This window comes from Galeopterus variegatus, unplaced genomic scaffold (assembly GCF_000696425.1).
Source record: "Galeopterus variegatus unplaced genomic scaffold, G_variegatus-3.0.2 Scaffold1669, whole genome shotgun sequence".
Lineage (NCBI taxonomy): Eukaryota > Metazoa > Chordata > Mammalia > Dermoptera > Cynocephalidae > Galeopterus > Galeopterus variegatus.
In genome coordinates this window covers 92,821-113,508 of record NW_007727780.1, presented here as the reverse complement: position 1 = coordinate 113,508, position 20,688 = coordinate 92,821, and the positions used below count along the sequence as shown (strand labels likewise).

Sequence of the window (20,688 nt, the reverse complement as noted above, 5' to 3'; positions counted from 1 at the left end):
CCACCTTATCTCGTAAACTGAAATCTAGTCCTTCGTGTTGTAAGGCTGCACTCTAACCCACTGAGCTAACCAGCCAGCCCCAGTCATGTCCTCTTTTGCCTAACACTGCTCAATGGCTCCACACCTCCCAAAGACTAAATTTTAAATCCACCCGTCCCACCCACCCCTGAGGCATTGTAGGGCCTACCTTAGGCCCCTGACTCACCGTTGCTCTTGGGACTCCCCCTGGGCCCAGCAGCTCCGTGGCTTTGCTAGTGCCAGGCTGTCCACTGGACTGACCCCCTCCTGAGGCCTTCCCTTCCTCTCCTTCCTCTGGGTCGCTGCCCCACCCCCCATCACAGGGGCCCACGCAGCACTGCTGTCACTCAATGCCCTGAGGAGTTTCCCTTTTTATTTTTTTTTTAAAATGACACTGCTTCCCAATCCCAACGGTGTCATCATTGTGTTGGCTTCTCTGGCTAACCTGGAGTTGGTTAAGCCCAGGCTTTGTGGCAAGCAAGACTCCATGCGCTAGAGGGCTTAGACATGGCACTGGGTTGTGCCGTCACTGCTCTGTCACCAACCAGGGCCAAGGGCCTGGCCCTGCTAACCTTCCCCAGGCCAGGTGGCAAATGACTTGCCCGAAAAGTAATGTTCCCTGCCATCCTGGGACAGCAGAGCCTCCAGATCGATGCTGGCCTATACAACTTCTGCACTGTTGGAAATGCTCCAGACCTGCACCGGCCAATGCAGTAGCCAGCAGTCATGAGGAGCGTGGAGCACCTGAGAGAGGATGGGTACCACCAGGGAGCCAAACTTTTAAGTTTAATTAACTCGTTATTTATAGTGAATTATACTTAAAACATCATCATTTACACATATTGTTATATATAACATATTATAATTTATATGTAATCATATATATAATTATATTTATTATACCCAAATGTGGCCGGTGCCGACTGTATTGGCATTGCAGCTCTGGAGCGTGTTGGAAACGTGGGGGGCCATTTCGAGTTGTCCTCCCTGCTCCTGACATTTAGTGGCAGAGTCAGGGGCACGTGGCAGGAACTGGTGACTTGCAGCGTCTGGGCTGGGGATGCGCTGCTTCCCCACCAGGGGCACAGGGGAGCAGTCAGGTTCCAAGGAGGGACTCTGCCGGCCCTACTCCTTGGTTGTCTCCATATATTTCGGGGGGAAACTGAGGAAACAGACCATCTCACATAGGAGTGTCCTCGGCCCCTAGCCAAGGGCAGATCCGTAATTTCCCACTGTTGAGCGAGGCGTTACAGCGTCGGGCTCGCCCCACTAGGACGTCCCGTACAGGTTTTGTGGGGCAGCCCTTGAGCGGCCTCGCCCGCCTCGGTGGGCACGGAAGTGGCGTCTGCACCCGGCTCTGCAGCGCAGCCGGCCCGCAGGGCTGCGGTGGGTCCGAGGCGGGCTGGGGGGGTGAAGGCTTCACCACGTGTCTCCGAAGCCTGGGCCCTGGACTCCCAGGGCGCACCCAGGACACCAGGCTCCGACCCGGACCCAGGCCGCTGTCCCTGGACGGGGGGACGGGGCTGGGAGGAGCGATCCTGGTTGAGCTGGGAGCACGACCACCCCGAGAGGCCATGGTGTGTGGCTGTCACGGGACAGGGGAGTTGGGGGAGGCTTCCTGAAGGCTCAAGAGTGGCCTGGCCAGCGAAAGAGTGCCCAGCAGGAGCCGGCAAGCCCAGTGACCCAAGCCAGGTGGTGCTGGAGAAGCCCTGGCCTTCCCACTACAGGAGGCCCCAGGAGGGGGGCTCATGGAATGTGTTAGCTTGTGTGTTTCTAGAATTTGCTAAGGTTGAGTGATTAATTCCTTTTTTGTGTGTGTGTGTGTGTCCTTTTTGAGACCGGCCGCACCGCGCTCAGCCAGTGAGCGCTGTGAGCGCACCGGTCATCCCTATATAGGATCCGAACTCGTGGCGGGAGCGCTGCTGCACTCCCAGCGCCGCACTCTCCCGAGTGCGCCACGGGCTCGGCCCTATCTCAATATTTCTACTATGCTTTACTAGGTCTCTTGGGGGATACCAGCTGTAATCTCTGTAACCTTCTTACCATCATAATGGTTATTGTGAAATCCTGTAGTTTTCCTTAACCTAAGTGGAAATAAAAAGTATACTTTGTTTTCTTGTTTTGCAATATTATTTTTAATTTTTTTTTAAAAACTTCTGAATTTAAAATTTTTATTTAAGATTTACTATTTTAGAATTTAACGTTTCATTCCAAAGTAAAAGAAAGGGCCAGCCCGTGGCTCACTCGGTAGAGTGCGGTGCTAATAACACCAAGGCCCCGGGTTCGGATCCTATATAGGGATGGCCGGTTTGCTCACTGGCTGAGCGTGGTGCTGACAACACCAAGCCAAGGGTTGAGATCCCCTTACCGGTCATCTTTAAAAAAAACAAAAACAAAAAAAAAACAAAGTAAAAGAAAATATATTTGTAATTTTTTCCTTATATTTAAAGATGGGTTTTTGGCTTAAAGAGAGGTGAGACTTGCTTTCTCAACGGTGGTCGTACCGTCTCCATCTGAAGATGCTGGAACTGACAAACCACAGAGCTTTCTGGCTCATGTAAAGGAGGAATCAACTCCGTAGAGCTGAGTAAAACTGTAAACCTTTCCCTTGGTTTCATAGATGTGGACCACTGCGAACTTCATCTGAGCCCTGTGCTCCTGGAAAGCAGTGACAGCTGAGAAATCCCCACACCTTTATGTTCTGGAAAAGGACCACCCTCTCCTCACATATTCTGAGACAGGACACACCTCCAACCTTCATCCCTCACAACCCCTTGTCCATTTGCCTCCATTAAACACGAGTTTCTGAGACATTCCTCGTTAAAGAACAACAGCTTGAATAAAACTATCTCCTTAATGGTCGGTGCATTTTGTTTTTGATAGTTTGGGTGCCATGACTCGTGAAGGGCCAGGACTTGAGCTCTCACCCTGTTTCCTCCTCCCAGGTTAGGACCCTTCTCCATTCCTGACTGGGTACCCAGGACCACACCTTTATGTTCTGGAAAAGGACCACCCTCTCCTCACATATTCTGAGACAGGACACACCTCCAACCTTCATCCCTCACAACCCCTTGTCCATTTGCCTCCATTAAACACGAGTTTCTGAGACATTCCTCGTTAAAGAACAACAGCTTGAATAAAACTATCTCCTTAATGGTCGGTGCATTTTGTTTTTGATAGTTTGGGTGCCATGACTCGTGAAGGGCCAGGACTTGAGCTCTCACCCTGTTTCCTCCTCCCAGGTTAGGACCCTTCTCCATTCCTGACAGTGTGTCCCACTCCTGGCCCTGTGCTCTGGACATGTGTCCATTGGTAGCACGGTAAGAATTCAATTTTGATTCCTTTCAAGTGCTCACTCGATTTCTGGTGCTGGCTTCTTTTGATCTCTTGGTCTGACCCTTTGGGTCATAGAGACCTTGTCTCTGCTGGATGAAAGATGCCAGGGATCTTATTTGCTGCTCACTTCTGTTTGCGTGTCTACTTTGAGCTCAAATCAATTAAGGATTCTTTTGTGTGCGTGTGACTGGCAGGTACAGGGATCCAGACTCTTGACTTTGGTGTTATCAGCACCATGCTCTAACCAACTGAGCCAACCGGCAAACTCCAATTAAGGATTCTTACCCACTCAAAGAGAACAGCTCTTTGAGATGGACTGGTGAATTCTGTAAACCTGTGTTTACTGTTGACTGGGGCTGAAATTTTAGAATTGGAGCTGTAAACTCTCCATCTGTGTCTGTCTGCATGTTGTCTGCATGTTTTTATTTGCTACAGGGGCTATGTCTTTGGGTCTGTAATTCAGAAAGGCCTTTACTTCTCATTGTGTGAGTGAGTAATATTTTCCTTCCTCTGGATGATATTGCCAAATTAGATTATAAAACTACTTAATGTTCTGATTGGCTTAGAGCTAAAGAATCGCATTATATAAATTTAATATTCCTAAAATTTCCAGAAGCTAAGGATATTGAACCTCGAATGCTTTCAGTGAACAAAAAGAAAAAAAAGTATTCTTATAGAGATTAACTCAGAAATGTTTTAAGAATTCAAGTTTCTGCTATTTAGGTAAATAAAACTAGTATTTTTGGTTTAATAAAAATAGCTGTGTCTCTTCTGACTGTTGAGTATAATACAAGCTTACATTTTTATTCTTCTCAGGCATATTCTTAAATTTATGCAGATATAGTGATCAAATAAGTTAGCATTATTTTTACTACATGTTTAAGATGATGAAATGTGTATATTTGTCTTTAACCAAATTGAATCGTTATTCTGACACACTTTATTTCAATAATAAATATGTTTATTTTATTTTATTTTATTTTTATTTTTATTTTTTTTCCTTTTTATCTTTTTTCGTGACCGGCAACGGATCGCAACCCTTAGTATCGCACCCGTACCGGACCGGGACCGGCAACGGGATCGCAACCCTCGGTGCTGCGCCTGCACCTCGCTCAGCCAGTGAGCGGCCGGTCTGTATGTGGGATCCGAACCCTTTGCGGGAGTGCCGCCGTGCTCCCAAGCGGCGCACTGTAGCGGGATCGCAACCCTCGGTGCTGCGCCTGCACCTCGCTCAGCCAGTGAGCGGCCAGTCTGTATGTGGGATCCGAACCCTCGGCGAGAGTGCCGCCGTACTCCCAAGCGGCGCACTGTAGCAGTGCGCCACTGGGCCGGCCCAATAATAAATATGTTTTATTTATGTCCACCTGAAGATAATTTCTAAGATGTTTGGGGGTTTCAAAGATGTCTGGCCAGTTAGCTGAGTTGCTTAGAGGACAGTGTTACAACACCAAGATTAAAGGTTCAGATCCTCATACTGGCCAGCTGCCAAAAAAAAAAAAAAAAGATAATTTCCCATGGATTTATAGTACATTGGGTTAATTAGTGGATATTCATTAGATCACCTCCAAGTAAGAGAATGCAGATATATTTGGTTACTGAACATAATTTTAATGGTATGATCTTTTGTTTCTTGTTTTTATTTACTACAGGGGTTATGTCTAGGTCTGTAATGAATGTGCTAATTTCTGCCACTGTGAGAGGTTGGGAGTAGGAAGCTGTGCTGCTTGTCATCGTGAGCTCTGCTGGTCTGCAGCAAAGTGCTAGCGTGTGGCAGCCAGGGCACCGCCTTCCACCCCCAGTTACCTCTGGGATGAGAAGTTAGTTGCTTTGGTTACAATTATCATTAATATGTGGTTTAGACTTAGGAGAAATAGTTTTAGAGAAACATGACTGAGCATATACTTCTATTTTTCAAGGAAAAGAGTAGTTTTGGACCACGGAGTGGGTTTTTGTTTGTTTTTTAGTCTCTACCCCCTTCTGTGCTTCATACTTTTTGAGGACTCCAAAGAGATTTCTTTCTGGTTGCAACTATTGATGTTTACTATATGGGAAATTGAAACTGAGAAAAAATGTTAAATGCTTACTTATTGCTTCATTTAATGATAGCAACAGTGAACACCCTGCATATTATTATTATTATTTGTCTTTTTCGTGACCGGTAAGGGGATCGCAACCCTTGCTGTGGTGTTGCCCACACTGCGCTGAGCCAGTGAGTGCACCGGCCATTCCTATATAGGATCCGAACCCGCGGCGGGAGCGTTGTGGCACTGGAGCACCACACTCTCCCGAGTGTGCCACGGGCTTGGCCCACACCCTGCATATTAATACCATCTTAGTATACTGTGAAATTAGTTCTGACCATGTGGAGCTCCTGAGATTAGTCTAAAGTGCCAATTTGTTCCAGACTAAGAAATAATGCAACAGCAGACAAAATTTGGAAATGAATTTTATTTGCCTTAGTTTATAATTCCTGAGCGTGAAAAGTTAAAATATTAGCAAAGTTTATTCAATTTGATGGGTTTGTTTACTTGGTTTGTTGATTGCCTTCACATACAACATGAAAGGTTATTTATTCTGTTCTTTAATCTGCCGAGACAACAAAGATTCCGTATCTCACCAGAATAGACTTCTTGTGGTTTATATTGACTTTATTGCGACTATTTATGAAAACAAAGTTTCTCATTTAGGAAAGGGCTAAGGTTCTTTACAATTATGTTACTTTCTATGTCTGTTTCTAAAAAATGTTTTAATATTTTATTGTCAGTTTGAAATGAAAAGCCAAATATTGTTTCTTAGGCACCCATGATTTGATTCCTATCTTAAGTGTTCAAATGTTGATAACTTTGATTTTTGCCTTCCCAATATTGAATCCTAAATGTAAAATAAAATAAAATAAGATTCCCAAGGTCTTGCCTGTAATGTCATATTTGAGAACGATGTCTTTTACACCTGTCTTTGAATTTCCCTGAGGGCCCCTGGAAAATCACAAAGTACTTGTCTACTCTTCTTTGGAAATGGGGTTAATCATGTTAAAATTATTATTATTTATTTATTTATTTTTTTCCCTTTTTTGTCTTTTTTCGTGTCCGGCAATGGATCGCAACCCTCAGTGTTGCGCCCATACCGGACTGGGACCGGCAACGGAATCGCAACCCTCGGTGCTGCACCCGCACCTCGCTCAGCCAGTGAGCGGGAACCGGTCTGTATGTGGGATCCGAACCCTCGGCGGGAGCGCCGCCACACTCCCAAGCAGTGCACTGTAGCAGTGCGCCATCAGATCCGAACCCTCGGCGGGAGCGCCGCCACGCTCCCAAGCAGCGCACTGTAGCAGTGCGCCATCGCGGATGTACGGTACAGCAGGGCCTCTGTGATAAGGGATCGAAGCCACCCTCATGATCTAACCATCTCCCAAAGGCCCCACTTCCTTATATCATCACCTCAGGGGTTTGAAATTCAACGTATGAATGTGAGGGGTGCACAAACTTTCAGACCATAGCACCCCACTTCCTCCTTCCTAACAGGTCCTTAGTTTTGTTCAACTATCCACACAATCCATGGGTTAACCTTGATCAGTCCATTCCAATGAGTATTTGGCCTTTCCCTGGTCCACAGGTACACACGTCACTTAACTTTGCCTGACACAAGCTAATGGAGGAACATATATTTCATAACTGGGGGAGGAAATTTTCCTTCTCTCACTGGATGTGAATAGAGGAATATGCTACCTATTTGCTGCTGGCAGCCACCTTACCACCAGGAGGGGCAGCAGAATGGAAAGATACAGATGCTTCCAGACATGGCTGAGCTTAACCCTCGAGCCTAATGCTGGACTTCTTGTAGTTGAGATAATAGATTTACTTGGTATCTAAGCAAGTGTGAGCCAGTTTGTCTGTTACTAGTAGAAATCTTGTATCCTAACTGATACAAATATCAAATATTTACCTCAATTTTTTGGTGCCCTGCATTGCTGATGTAGTAAACACCTGCCTGGTCCAGTACTGCTAAACAAGAAGAAGCTTGTTTAGCAAGAGAGGCTGGTGTCTTTGGGATATGGCAATAGACATGGACAAGTGGAAAAATTAAAGAGATATTTACGAGATAAAATTGTTAAGATTCAAGGATGGACTAACTATTAAGGGAAGGGAGAGACAGGTGCCAAGCATTATCTAGGGGTTTCCAATTTGCCTAAGTAGATGGATGGTGACCCACTCACTAAGCTCCAGAGACCCCCAGAACAAGCAAAAGTTTGATACTAAGAACACTGTATGTGGGATCCGAACCCTCGGCGGGAGCGCCGCCGCGCTCCTAAGCGGCACACTGTAGCAGTGCGCCACCGGGCCGGCCCAGTCAAAAATTTTTTGATTGACTTCATCTCATTTTGCATGCTGCAGAAACAACCATATTTCCTTGTCAGATACACTCTTCTGGTAATGAACTGTCATCCAGTCTTTTGTGTTTGAAAATTATGTGGACAGGTGAGGAACNCGGCGGGAGCGCCGCCGCGCTCCCAAGCGGCACACTGTAGCAGTGCGCCACTGGGCCGGCCCAGTCAAAAATTTTTTGAATGACTTCATCTCATTTTGCATGCTGCAGAAACAACCATATTTCCTTGTCAGATAAACTCTCTGGTAATGAACTGTCATCCAGTCTTTTGTGTTTGAAAATTATGTGGACAGGTGAGGAACTCCTTTCTTATCTCTTAAGGTATGTATAACTCATAACAATTTGGTAGACTGTGCTTTTGTAAACAGAAATGAACTATTTGTAAAATGATTTCTTCCTGCCTGACTCCTCCAGAATTTAAAACTCTTACTGAGTATTCTCATTTTCATGGCAATATAAGTTATTGTCATAAATTCAATAAGAATCTGTCCTCCTTAATATGGGAAATAATTGGAAATGGTTATATAACCAAGACCTTGCCTGGAATATCTTATTTGAGAATGATGTTAATTTAATCAGATATGGCCAGACACTTTTACGTAGCTAAGGTTGACTTTATGGAGCCCTCCGGGGAAAACCAGCCTGGTCTCAGGCTTACAGCAGTCCCTGAATTACAGGTAAGTAAGGAAGGTCACTTCCTGGCAGGCCCAGGAAACTTAGGATATTTTAGGAACCTAGAGGAGACAGATAATTGCCCAAGTCTATAGGTACTGCAGGTGAGATCTGGTGGAAAATTCTTAGCTTGACTTCCTGGCCTCAAGAGGTTTTTAAAAGTTCAGTCTGACATTCCTTACGAAAACTTCCACCAAAGAGAATTTAGAAGGTCCATGGCAAATGACCATTCTTGCTGTACTTGTGAAAATAATTAGGTCATGTATAATCAGACCAGCCTTATTTTATGGTCAAGAATAATTCTTCTTTGAGATTCATTTTTTTATTAAAATGAGGGAGACAAAAAAATTGGGTTTCAGTAGAAAACTATGCACAGTTCATAGGACACTCTTCTAGGTAACTAGCTTCTGGTCCTGTTCATTGTCTTTGAGCTACTTTGCAGCTCTTTGTAAATTGCAGGTAGCTGATGGATATGCAAATTCTGTCTCCTCTGATAGAGATTTAATTGACCCCACCCCCACCCCTACATACTGTGGAAGAATAGGTTTTGGTGTCTTCCTAAATGGACTGGATCCTGCTACTTTGCCCACATTGTCAATCCTTACCAAATTTTTAATTCTTCCAGTTTCCATCAATATCTCATTATAAGTGAACATTTCCATTTTTTCATTTTCTTGCCTGACTTAGCATCACAAGAACTAAAGCCTAATCACCCACATCCCAACTGGGACTGTAGGTTGCCTGGCCCTTCTTCCAGGATATGGGAAGCTCTGTGAACTTAAGTCCAATGATGAAGCTTCAAGGACTTACCACTGCAGCAGATCCTTTCTGGGCTGGATTTCTCCCTGGACAGGCAGGCAAAAGGCTTAGTTCATGCATGCCTGTATACAAGAGGCAACTAACATGGTGACAGCATCATCAAGAACACTGACATCTGATCCTGGGAACTTTAAGAAACTTCGTGAGCAGTGCTGCTGCATAACTTTCCTCACTGACTTCTTGGAATCTGCTGGACAAGACATTTTCAGGGTTCAGCTACTGGCTCTTAATTTGATATGGCCTTTTATATTAACATTTCTCCTTTTTCATTTTAGGCATCCCTCTTTTAAGATGTCTGACCTCTAGCACCCTTAAAAACCACATAAAAAATTCTGGTGATGAGAAGTACAATAACCAAAATAAAAAATTCACTGGAGCAGTTAAATGGTAGATTCGAGTTGGCAAAAGAAAGAATGAGCAAATTTGAAGACAGATCAATAGCGATAATGCAATCTGAAAAACAGAAAAATGAAAAATGATCAGAGCTTCAGAGAAACATGTCAGTGCGCTAACATACATATAATGGAGAAAAGTGAGAGAAAGGGGCATTAAAGTTATTAGAAGTAATGGCTGAAAATTTCCCTGTCTTTGAGATGAAAAACATTTCTTTTTTTTTTTTTTTGCAGCTGGCTAGTAAAGGGATCAAACCGTTGACCTTGGTGTTATTGGAACCACACTCTAACCAACTGAGCTAACCTGCAAGCCCTAAGATGAAAAATATTAATCTATACATTCAAGACACAATTAACTTCAAGTAGGATAAACACAAAGAGATCCACATCTAGATAGCTTATAGTCAAATGTTGAAAACCAAAGATAAAGAGAAAATCTTAAGAACAGCAGGAGGAAAACAATTCATCAGGTACCAAGGAAACAGACTAAGATTGACAGATGATGTATCATCTGAAACAATGGAGGCCAGAAGGTGATGGTATGACATAGTCGAAGGACTTAAAGTAAAAAACCAATAACTAAGAATCCTATATCTAGAAAAACTATCTTTCAACAATAATGACAAAGTAAAGAAACTACAAAATAAAGAAAATCTGAGATAATTTATTGCTAGCAGGCTTGTCTTACAAGAAATAGTAAAGGAAGTTCTTCAGACAGAAAGCAAATGACCTCAGAGAGTAATTCGAATTCAAATGAAAAAAGTGTTGGTAAAGGTAGATAATTACAAAAGACAGATTAATTGCATATTTCTTCACCTTTCTTCTCTTAACCTATTAAAAAAGTAATTGTTTAAGACAATATGCATGTAATTTTATTGTTGGGCTTTTCACATATAGAAGTGTAACATGTCAACATTTTGTCAAAATGTTATGTGACAATAATAGCACAAGGGAGGTGGGCAGGAACAAAGCTGTTTTGGAGTAAGAAAATGATACCAGAGGATAACAAATCCACAACAAGAAGAGAATCAGAAATGAAAAGTCAATATAACAAACTCTATAAATATATAATTGCCCCACTTTCTTCCCACAGATTCTTTAAAATACATAAGGTTACTTGAGATATCTACAAAATAAAAACAAATACATAAATAAAATACATAAGATTACATAAAGTAATAATTGTAACTATATTATTGGATTTATAACATGTATAGATTTAATATGTATAAAAATAGATCACAAAAGAGGAGGAGACATCTTCATTTTTTTTATTTATTTATTTTTTTTAAAGATGACCAGTAAGGGGATCTTAACCCTTGACTTGGTGTTGTCAGCACCACACTCAGCCAGTGAGTCAACCAGCCATCCCTATACAGGATCCGAACCCGTGGCCTTGGTGTTATCAGCACCGCACTCTCCCGAGTGAGCCACAGGCTGGCCCGAGGAGACATCTTTAGATCACTCCACTCAACAACTACAAAATACACATTCTTCTCACATGCACAGAAACTATTCTATTCTCCAGGATAGACCATATGCTAGGCCATTAAAACAAACCTCAATAAGTTTAAGAGGATTGAAATCATAACAAGCAAGGTCTCTGATCACAATGGAACTAAATTAGAAATCAATAACAGAAAGAAATTTGGGAAATTTATGAATATGTGGAAATTAAGTAACACACTCCAAAGGAATGAATGGGCCAAAGAATAAATCACAAAAGAAATTAGAAAAAGCTTTGAGATGAATGAAAACAAAACAGCATACAAAAATTCATGGAATGTAGGTAAAGCAGTGCTTAGAGAGAAATTTATACTTGTAAACATCTCCATTAAAAGAGAAGAAAGACCTCAAGTCAACAACTTAATTTTCATGTTAAGAAACTAGAAACCCAGCTGGCTAGTTGGCTCAGTTGGTTAGAGTGTGGTACTGATAACATCAAGGTCCAGGGTTTGATCCCTGTGCAGCCAACCACCAAAAAGAAAAAGAAAAAGAAACTAGAAACATGAGCAAAATAAACCTGAAGCAAGCAGAAGAAAGAAGATTAGAGTGGAAATAATGAAATAGACAGTAGAAAAAAAAAGTAGAAAAAAAGCATTGAAACCAAAAGTTGGTTCTTTGAAAAGATCAACAAAACTGGCAAACCTTTAGCTAGATTGACCAAGAAAAAAAAAAATAACACTCATGAAACAATCAGAAATGAAAAAAGATAACTTTCAAATGAGACAATCAGAAATGAAAGTTCATCACTACTGACCTTATAGAAATAGAAAGGATTATAGGAGAATACTATGAACGATCATATACCAGCAGACTAGATATTCTAGATAAAATGGAAAATTCATAGAAAGACACAACTACCAAAACTAACTCAAAAAGAAAGAGAAAATCTGAAAACTGCATAACAAAGGGACTGAATTGGTAATTTTAAAAACTACCCACAAAGGGGACCGGCCCCGTGGCTCACTCGGGGGAGTGCAGCGCTGGGAGCGCAGCAGCACTCCCGCCGTGGGTTCGGATCCTATATAGGAATGGCCAGTGCCGGTGCGGTGTGGGCGACACCATGCCAAGGGTTGCAATCCCCTCACCAGTCACAAAAAAAAATAAAAATAAAAATAAATAAAAAATAAATAAAAACTACCCACAAAGGAAAACCCAGGACAAGAGGCTTCACTGTGAAATTCTACCAAACATCAATCCTTCACAAACTCTTCCAAAAATAGAAAAGGTAACATTTCACAACGCGTACTATGAGAACAGTTACCTGTTACTAAAACCAAAGACCACAAGAAAACTACAGACCAACATCTCTTATGAATGTACACAAAAATCCTCAACTAATTACTAGGAAACCAAATCCAACAATATATACAAAGTATTGCAAACAATGACCAAATCCTTCAATGTATACAAAAGATTATGCACCTTGACCAAATCCAGCAACATATTCAAAGGATCATGAATGCATTATTCATAATCAATAAAATTTCTTTATTCCAGGAATGCAAGGTTAGTATAATATATTAACATTAATCACCGTAATACACCACATTAATAGAATAAAGGACAAAATCACATGATCCTTTCAGTACACACAGGAAAAGCATTTGACAAAACTCAACACCCTTTCATAATAAAACAAAAACAAAACTAGAAGGGAATTTCTACCAAGAACAGAAGAGGACTTCCACATCATGATAAGGGGATCTATGAAAAACCCACAGCTAAAATCATATTTAATGGCGAAAGACTGTGTACTTTCAGCCTAAGATCAGGAACAAGACAAGGATGTCTGTTCTTTCCATTTCTATTCAACAGTGCCCTGGAGGTTCTAGCCAGGGAAAATAGGCAAGAAAAAGAAATAAAAGGCATCAAGATTGGAAGGAAAGAAGTAAAACTCTCTCTGTTTGCCGATGACATGATCTTGTATATAGCATAGTCCAAGGATTTGCCGATGATATGATCTTGTATATAGCATAGTCCAAGGAAGCCTTTAAGAAGCCATTAAAATTAATAAACAAGTTCAGCAGGATTGTAGGATACAAAATTAATACACTCTGTTTGCCGATGACATGATCTTGTATATAGCATAGTCCAAGGAAGCCCTTAAGAAGCCATTAAAATTAATAAACAAGTTCAGCAGGATTGTAGGATACAAAATTAATACATAAAATTTAATTGTGTTTCTATACACTAGCAAAAAAAAGTATGAAAGGGAAATGAAGAAAACAAGTCCATTTACAATCACATCAAAAAGAATAAAATACTTGGGCCGGCCTGTGGCTCACTCGGGAGAGTGCGGTGCTGATAACACCAAGGCCCCGGGTTCGGAACCCATATAGGGATGGCCTGTTTGCTCACTGCCTGAGCGTGGTGCTGACAACACCAAGTCAAGGGTTAAGATCCCCTTACCGGTCATCTTTAAAAAAAAAAAAAAAAAAGAATAAATTATCTAAAGGTGTGCAAGACTTGTACACTGAAAAATACAAAACATTGTTCAATGAAATTAAGGAAAATCTAAATAATATTTGAACCCAAGAAGGCTGACTCAGTCGTCCATACTCATCAATCCACCATGCTACACTGTTCTCCTAGGTGCCAGCAGAATCCTTGGGTTCCCTGTGTCTTCACATTGCCAACTGTGGGTGAACCTGGGAAGAAGATGTGTGCTTGCTCTCTGCTTTGCCCTTATCCTTGGACCTCACACTCATGGGCTGGATCCTGACTGATAGACGTGTGAGGTGGAATTGCAGCTGCTTTTTGTGTTCTGTGTCAGAGCACTGGGCCTTCTTGTAGCTGGTCAGACCTTTGCACAGGCACATCCTCTGGAACAACGTTAGCGCTGGTCCAAGTTACTGTGCCTTGGTGTGTTAGTCTGTTTATGTTGCTTATAACAAAAATATCTGGAACTGGGGAATTTATTAGAAAACAAATTTTATTGCTTACAGTTTCAAAGCCTGGGAAGTCCAAAGTCCAGGGAACGCATTTGGTGAGGGTCTTCCTTGGTGGTGGCTTCAGTAATACAGGGTATCACAATGCAAGAAGGCAGAAGCAGAGAGAGAGAGATAGCTCCTCATGTGCTCTCCTTTTAAAGCCCTTAAAACCACACCCATGACCACCATTAACCAATTTCCTAGGGCATGGTCCTCACAATCTAATCACCTCTTCAAGGCCCCACCTTTCAATTACCATAATAAGATTTCCAACTCACAAGAGTCACAGTGGGGATTAAGCTTCAATGACTTTGGGAAGCCATTCAATCCACTGCAATTAGGGTTTCTGAGACTCTCTGTCCTGGGGTATATCTAAGGTTAGTGTACAGCTATATAAGTAAGGAATACAAAAAATAAGTTTGAGCATGAATTGGCTTTTCAAATGGATTCTGTGTTTAAAAGAATGCTTTCCATCAAGATTTTTCCAGCACATAGTGCAAACTGTTTCTTATTTATGCAAATCCAGTTCAGGAATAGATGGGTTGAATTAAATGATAGTTGAGATTCTTTGAGCAACAGGAATATCATACATACTCTACATTTAGGCAGCTTGTCATATGAGTATAAAACTTACCCAGAGTGTTAAAAAGTTGAGTTAAATGATAGTTGAGATTCTTTGAGCAACAGGAATATGATACATACTCTACATTTAGGCAGCTTGTCATATGAGTATAAAACTTACCCAGAGTGTTAAAAACAATGTGCCTTTAACAAATATCCACTGAGCAATTATTCTTAGAACCCTGTTCTTGGTCCAGGAGCCAGAGCCGGGAGGAAGGCATTTCTGTTCTTGGAGAGTTTACATTCTGGTGTGCAGTGTGTTTATAACATGCAGGCAGGTATTTTAAACAACATGGCAATGTAATATAACACCACTGGTTCAACAAATACTTGGTTGCCTGTATATCTAGCTAGCCCTCTGTTGGGTGCCGTGTTGTGTAAAAGTAAGCAGTCCCACCCTCGAGGGGTGTAAAATTCGATTGAAAAACACAAACCAGTTATCCTTATAAAAGTTGGGTATACAAACTGTGCACATAGTGTACATGAATCCTAGCACCCCTTCCCCCAAATAGCACAATACCAGGGAGATCCTGGGGCACTGTTTTTGTACAGCAGCACAGTACAAGCGGTGCCTTGGAAGCTCTAAGACCACGGCAGCCTGATGCATACTGACATTGTGATGGACAGTTGCCATGTGTATATAATGAGATAGATATGAAATTGCAAACACAAGATAATCATTATCAGGTAAAAAATATGCACAGATAAGACTAGAACTGAATTGTGGTCAGCACCAGCCTTTGGTGGCAAAACTCAAGATGATTTTTCCTCTTTCTCCTTCTGGGCATTTCCCAATGCAATAAAAGTTTATAGCAGAAGATTATAAAGTAACACATTTAAAATAACATAAAGAATCCTGAGATTTTCTGCCTTTCAGGGGAAACAGTAATTGGCAAGAAGGCACATTAGTAGCTGTTCTTGGGTTATTCAAGGAGTTGGTCGCAGGGTTGTTTTCTCCATGTGCTGCGGGGCTCAGTTTTGGCGTACATGCATGCTGTGAACATGAAACTTCTTGGGGCTCATGAGCCCCAGGGTTCAGGCAGTGTTCATTTTAGCAGCTGCCCCTTTGCCGGTTCCTCTGAATTCACAAGGCAGCTGGCGCTCCTTTTGTTCCCCAGACCTGGCTCCCAGCCAGAGTGCAGCACTTCCCTGGGGAGGCTGGCCTTTCCTTCCTTGGCTTCCTCTGTCCTCTCCTGACCTCAAGGTACCTCCGGCCTCGCCCTCCAGCTCTGGACCTCTGGCCAAGCCCCCTGCCCAGGGAGAGGTGAGGCTGGAGTGCCTGGGGACCCTGTGGTGGCTGGACACTCCCGGCTGCTGCCCAGTCCTTCTCCACATGGCCGTGCCAAGGGACCGGGCAGCTGCTATTTCCCTCAGAGAAGTTGCTGGCAGTGCTCAGGGAAGGAAGGAAGGACCCGAAGAGGCGGAGCAGCATCTCAGCCACAAAGGTAGAGACACTGTGATATACACAGGGCCCTGGGAGCTGTCTTTTCACCTGCAGATCTCTGCCCCTCTACACCATCCCTGCCATTCCCTTATACCCACCAAGTGGTCATGCTAATATTGCCAATGTTGGGGTCAGGGAACAGCCCTGGGGTGGCCTGCCTTCCTGGGTTAGCCTCAGACACCCTCAGTCTGGTGGTGTCAGGACCATGGAGGTCCAGTTCACGGTGGCTGTATGCTGGGCCTTCTGCTGGGGAGGCCACGTCTGAATAGGGTTGAAGTTGGGAGCAAGTAGATGATCTTTATTCTGCACAGAGGTCGGAGCAACTCAAATGGGAAAGTTGGTTGGTAGGTGATCATCATGGGAAAGAAGAAGCAAATGAACCTTAGTGTGTGGATGGAACATGCTAGAGGCAGGGAGAGGCTGGGCCCCTGCAAGCGAAGACCTCTGTGCTCACTGTGCCCGAATGGTTTCTTGTTGGATGACCAAGGCCGTGATGGTTTGAGGTGTACAAATGCTTCATTCCTGAATATCTGCTGGGGGATGCTCTTGGCTACCCTTGTTCCAGACCTGGGGGTGGGATCAAGTCTGATCAGAGCTAAGGTACAGGGAAATGGTGTTTTTTTCTCTTCACGGTCCAAGGCCAGGCCATCTTTGGAAAGTTGTGAAGCCCCTTGGGCCCTGTTCTACCCCTGAGTAAATCAGACTCTCAAGAAGGGTTCTGTTTACCTTGGACTAAAAAGAATCTGAGTCTCTCATGGATTGTTCTACTGTGTTGAAGAGTTAGTGGCTCATCATTCCACCAACTTCTTTCCCTGAGCTGCTGCATGGTCCAGTGAGAAGTAAGGTCATTTTGTGCTGGTCGGATGGTGTGTCTAATACCAGTCCTGAGGTCTTGCTCATATTTTTAAAAAGGAACATCTATTTTTCAAAATAGCAGGTGTTCTGTCTGTGGGTGTCACAGGCGGGCGGGCTGTCCACTGTTCTTTTGGCCCAGGGAGCCCAGACAGGGAGAGGCTCCGGCTGGAATTGCCCAGGTGTTTCCCTTCTCTTCCCGGGTATTCTCACAGGCCTCTTCCTGAAAAACTTCAGCCTTGAAGGAGCTGGCTAATTAATTTGAGCTCTCTGTTAACACTCAACAGTGGCTCAGTGTTTTACCTGTCCCCAGTGGCCTGAGAGGAAAATGCCAAAACTAGATTTAGGAGAGAGAACCTTCAGGTAGAATGGCCGGCAGGGTGATGTCACATCACACGGGCCTGTCTTTAAACAGGTGTGACACCTGTCCTGCCTGCTGGGAAGGCACACTGGCTCCTGCCCCAGGACCCGGGCCATGGCCAGAGACCCTGAGACCTCCTCAGGGCTACAAGGCCTTCTCCATTCCCTGCAGTCACATGGGGGCATGGCTTTGGCTCTGGATGTCAGAAGAGGCCACTTGAGGTGCTTTGAGATGCCCAGGTTCTCCCCATCTTCATGTTATTGATTAGGCCATGGCAGCCGAGGGAAGCCCAGCCCTGCCCTTGGCCCTCAGGAGCTCTGGGCACGTTGGCTGGAGTAGGGGAACGAGGGTCATGTGTGTGGAGTAATTGCCCCGTGAAGGGGGTGCTACCCTGCCCTGAGCCCCAGAGGGCAGCGTGGTCTGTGCTTGCTGAGACCCTGCACCTCCATTGCCTTCTGGGACAGCTCTGTCTCTGTCTCACTCTGAATCACCACATTAAGTGTGTGATTCAGGCCTCTCTCTGAGTGTTCCTTGGTGACTCCACCTTACATGACCCTGACCTGGATACTGCCCCCTCCTCTCCCCCTCCCCAACTGCGGCCCATTTCTCTGCCTCCCTTCAGAGCAGCTATAATATTCTCTGCCGCCTCCATTCTCTCCTCTAGAGTGCTGTGTGCCCCGGTCCAGGAAGCACCATCTGCACAGATGCTGGTCCCTGTGAGGGGTGCTCCTGAGGGTGGAGCATTACAGGGGACCTGCCTACCCCTCTCCAGCTAGACTTGGTGCCCTTCACTCTCATGGGCCTGCTCTAGACACCAAACCCAGATCCCTCGGTGTCCTCTGTGTCCACACAGGGGCAACTGTGCCCCTCCTCCTCTGAGCTCTTTCCATATGGGCTGCCCTGCTCAGCCCTCCATGGGCACCCCCGGACATCTCACTTTTGGAGGGCTCCCAGCTGGCACAGACACACTCAGGGGCCCCATCTAGCTCCAGGATCGAAATTCCATCTGCACCAAACCTTCCACATCTACTCCAGAGACTGGACCTCTCTTTCCCATCTCCCCTGGGATGCACAGAAGCCTCTCTGCTGAAACAGCTGAAATACAATTTCTCCCCTAACTCACCTGCACCTGCCACACAACCACCATACCTGCACCTGTCACACCCACACCCCTCACGCCCACGGTAGCGACGCTCTCGCCAGCCACACCCACATGCAAATCTTCAGCAAATACTGTTGGTTGCAAAATAGATCCTGTATCTAACCCCTTTTCACCGTCCCTACTGCCACCTGGCCCACGGCACCCCCAGTCCCTCCTGAATGTTCACAATAGCCTCTAATCAGACTGTCCTTGCATCCACTCCGTCCCTCACACAGCGGCCAGGGAGATCTTCCCCCTGCTGTTTTGTTATGATACGGCACCCCCAGTCCCTCCTGAATGTTCACAATAGCCTCTAATCAGACTGTCCCTGCATCCACTCCGTCCCTCACACAGCGGCCAGGGAGATCTTCCCCCTGCTGTTTTGTTATGAAAAATTTCAAGCACTCGTTAAAGTTGAATACCCAGATACCCACCACCTAGATGCTCCCATTAATATTGTAGTAGACTCACTTTACGATCTCTCTGTTCATCTGTCCATCCCTTTACCCATCCATCCATTCATCCAACTTGACTTTTAAAATGTATTTCAGAGTAAATCACAAACATCAGTACCTTTCCACCTAAACAATTCAGCATGCACATCATTAATCAGAGCTCAATATTGTTTACAGTTTATTATTCTTTTGAAGTAAAATTTACATAGAGTGAAATGAACAAATCAATCATGTATTCCATGGATTTTGACAAACACATATACACCTGTGTGACCCAGACCCCTACTAAGATACTACCTCAGGAAGTCCCCTCATGCCTTCTCCCAGTCGATCCTCGTCCCACCCCACCCTGAGGCACCCACTGTTCTAAAATGTTTCCATCATAGACTAGTTTTGCCTATTCTAGAACTTGATAGAGTTTATACTCTTGAATCAATGGGTGAATGAGTGACTGCATGTATGAGTGACCCACTGCCAAACAACTGCCAGCTCTTTGCTGCAAATCTGACCTTTGGCTGCACTGTAGGAGGCTGACTGTGGCTCTGTGGAGCCTTGTGTCTCCAGCAGGGCTGAGCAGTGCCCACAGCCAGCACCAGCTCTCTCTGAGTTTGCCCTTGGCCCAGCGACAAGGCATGCTGGCTAGGTGGGGGAGCAGCAGAGGGTCCTGGTTTGGTCACAGGCAGATCCATGTGTGCTCAGCAGTCCTATGAAGGGAGGCTTTCAGGCTGCAAGGAAAGGAATGGGGTCCCCTGAAGGAGATAGCAGGGGTCTTTGGTGTTCTGCCTTCTACTTTTCACGTTCTTTGGCTCCCACGGGAGTCCAGTATTCCATGAACCATCCAGCTGTAGATTTCTGTTCACAGCCTCAGTGTGCCTGCTCCTCTATGTCGGTAATCACGGAAAGCATTTCTCCCTATTCAGGCAGATCTTCCATACTTTATGCTTAACCAACCATCCAATTACAGTTAAACAGAATCAGCTAAGATACAATTGCAAAAAGAAATAACTGCAAATGGAACTTGTTCAAAGATAGCAGCTACTCAGGAACAGGTGCCTTTTCCAAGTGTATTTCTGCACAGGGAATTGCATGTCACTACCAGCTCATCTTTCCGATTCTACTGTCAGTTTATTTGTGGATCGCTACTTTGCACGGTCGTTTCTAGATAGTCTTTATCTGTTGCCAAGACTAGAGGTAATATCATGCGAACACATCAGGCTGTCCAGCCCTGGGTCCACAGTGTGATGTTTGGGCTGCTTCCAATTCCGAGCTACATGCCATTGCCCATCTAGAAATAACTGCCTTTAGGTGCGGCAAGGGTGTTTTGTTTTGCTCTGTTTGTATGTTTAATACTCTTCTCAGAACAGATTTCCCGAAGGGTTTTATATCACCGGTCACTTTAACGCCTCTTATCGTAGCTTGTCAACAGCGCTTCATTGCAGAAGAGTCCCTGGTCCTCCACGACACTGACGTTGGGCTTTTGTGAAGTTAGGGGGATCGCCCACGTACTTGTATGAAATGGGTATTCTCCGAGGAGGGCCCTGGCCTGGCACCTAAGCAGCAGAGTCAGGCTCGTGACGGAAGAGGGACGCCCCTCAACCTTGGCCTCCCGGGGGGCGGCACTGCGTGGACTGGGGATCCCCAGTGCCCCGGAGGGAGCCGGTGCCTGGACACATCTGTCGGAGGAATAAAGGCGCGAAGGCGACGCCTCTGTCCCGCTCTGGGCCGCGGTGGGAAGGCGGTGGGGGACGGGAGGCTGCG

General features: G+C 44.6%; 1 protein-coding gene across 1 annotated transcript in view; it reads left to right on the top strand.

Moving 5' to 3' along the window:
- Positions 1-15,660: 15,660 nt before the first annotated feature.
- The window catches only part of LIMS2 (LIM and senescent cell antigen-like domains 2), a 40,289-nt gene continuing 35,261 nt past the window's right edge, over positions 15,661-20,688 (top strand). The window contains exon 1 of the mRNA XM_008578348.1: positions 15,661-16,122. The gene's annotated coding sequence lies outside the window, so the exon portion shown is untranslated. The remainder of the gene's footprint in view (positions 16,123-20,688) is intronic.